The following is a 2,525-nucleotide window of genomic DNA, read 5'->3' as shown; positions in this document are numbered from 1 at the left end:
TAAAGTGGATCTTCCCACATTGGTACTCCTTAGATTTGTCAGATCTAACATTGGTTCGGGTATAGGTCCTGTGCTTTCAGTAGTATGGGCCCAATACTACCTTCCACACCTACCTGTACCTTTCCCAATGCTCTACCTGATAGTTTCAATTCCTCCCAAAATAATTCACATTCCACAGACTACCGCACCTCTTAAATCTTAGGTTGTCTTAAGATTTGCTCTACCCACACCAATCATATCTGGTTGCCTTTATGCATGCAAATTATACACAAAAAAGGATCAAACAGACTTTCAAATAAAAGATTCTACCCTAGGACCACAACTAAACAAAGAATAGGAAATAAGGCCAAATCAATCATTCTAAGGCTATGATCTCCTAACCGTATACAATTTTAAAAGCATACATAGCAAGTTCCATACGATTATCAAAGCTCAAACATCAATATAACATGGCTAATGCCTTGGGGAACTACTTACTTGGCTCGGTTGATCACACGCGTTGCACTCTCATCTTTTGGGGCCGTTTGAGAGCATCTGGAACACGTAAACACCTAAAAACCCTAAAAACCCCTCCTTTCTTCCGAAAAACACCAAAAATCGTCATTTGGGGCCGTTTGGGAGCATCTGCAACACGTTTTCGTCGAAACCAAGCACCCTTGTTCTTGAGTTTACGACCGTAAAACCTTCAAATCTTCAAAGTCCGTAAACCCATCAAAAGAAGGTTCACGGCCGTAAACCCTGTTCACAGCTGCAAACCCAGTTCTCGGCTGTAAACCCCCATTCACGGCTGTAAACACCTCTTAAGTGATTAAAAGTCTATTCCCTCGATTCAACCAAGTCCCGATAACATTCCTTCACCGAAAACGAGTGTTTCTCTAACGCTATATCTAATGAAATCGCTAATTTAGATACACATATGTATTTATTGATATTAGGATTCCTTTAAGTGTCACGGGCGTCGACTCGACGATCTTCCAGTTCAATCCTTTGCATCCAACCAACAGTGAGTTCATACCCCTACACTTTTATGCTTTTTAAACGTTTTCAGGAGGAATACAAGCCAAACACAAAAGTTTTCAACAAGTCAAACTTATGCGACTTATACAAATCAACGGTTATCATAAAGCATTTAGATACTTAATCCCTTTTGTATCATGCGGAGCATAGGGGACATTTTCCTAAATTTAATTGCATAGCTTTCCGAACAATTCACGAACATAACATTACAATCAAACTATAATGGGTATAGTTTGGGGATTTCATTACCAGTTTTACAAATAAAAACTACATACACGATTGAATACATAAACTATGACAGATTTAGTTTATATCTTACACTACTACGAGAGTACAACACTAAATAAGTATTTTAGTATAATTATTTTTACCCTACAAAACATACATCAGGTTTTCATAAGAACGATCAGTACACTTATTTATTATTACTCGTAAAGTCGTCAACTTAATTGGGAGACAGGTCATTGGGCGCTTACAACATAACCTAAGTGGAGGACTACCCTTATGAACCAGAATTTCTTGCAGGGAAAGTGTGGCTTTTGTGTATAGATCTATACGGGACTGACTAACCTGCACTTGGCTGCTAGCTACAGTCGGACCGGCAGGTCTGCGGGTGACAAATGCCATAAAGGATATCGGCGTTCGTTTCATGTTGTATCAAGTTTAAGTATGGTCATAAAACTGGCCAATCGTACGAATCTTTTACCTAATAATATACCTCTCATAAACAATTGCTTTAATAACATAAGTATGTTACTTATGCCTTACGATTTCGGAACCATTAAAGCAACTAACACACGTATACCAGGGAAAATAAGGGATTTTCCCAAAAAAAAAACAGAACATACTTTACCTACTGGTGGTAGCCAGGGTTTTCAAACATAACATACCTTACATACTGGTGGTAGCCAGGTTTTTCAAACGGAATACATATTAAAGACTGGTGATAACCAGGGTTTCGATACGAACGATAATTTACATATAATGACAATGAATTAATTATAGAAATTCAGTGACTAGTTTTCATTACAAAAATATGCTTATGAACTCACCAGCTTTATGCTGATACGTTTTCAAAAATCACTTGTATTCTCAGGACAACATTAAATAGGTACCCTTGCCAGCTTTTGGAGAAGACGGAGCATTTTTGAGTCTCGTCTTTTACTTTTGTTTCATTATGATGTACACAAACTATGTTTTCAAGCAGAAAATGTAATGGTTGTGTTTACTTTGATTACTATGATGCAATTGTTGTGATACTACGCATGACGTCATCCTCCCCCGGACGTTTCTGCCATTTGTTTTCACGGTTTGGGGGTGTGATAGATTGGTATCAGAGCTATTGTTTATAGTGAACTAAGTATACCGAACCTTACATGGCATACAACTATAAACATTAAGGATCCGAAGCGTTCTGAACTAGAAGTATACTTTAAAATTCAAATATTTTACAAAAAGTATACAAGTATACCTACATACCAGAACCAATATCATGAGTAGAACAAACC

Source organism: Lactuca serriola, chromosome 8, assembly GCF_051521515.1.
Source record: "Lactuca serriola cultivar US96UC23 chromosome 8, Lser_US96UC23_V15, whole genome shotgun sequence".
NCBI lineage: Eukaryota > Viridiplantae > Streptophyta > Magnoliopsida > Asterales > Asteraceae > Lactuca > Lactuca serriola.
The sequence above is the reverse complement of the archived record's forward strand: the minus strand, read 5'-3'. Positions refer to the sequence as shown.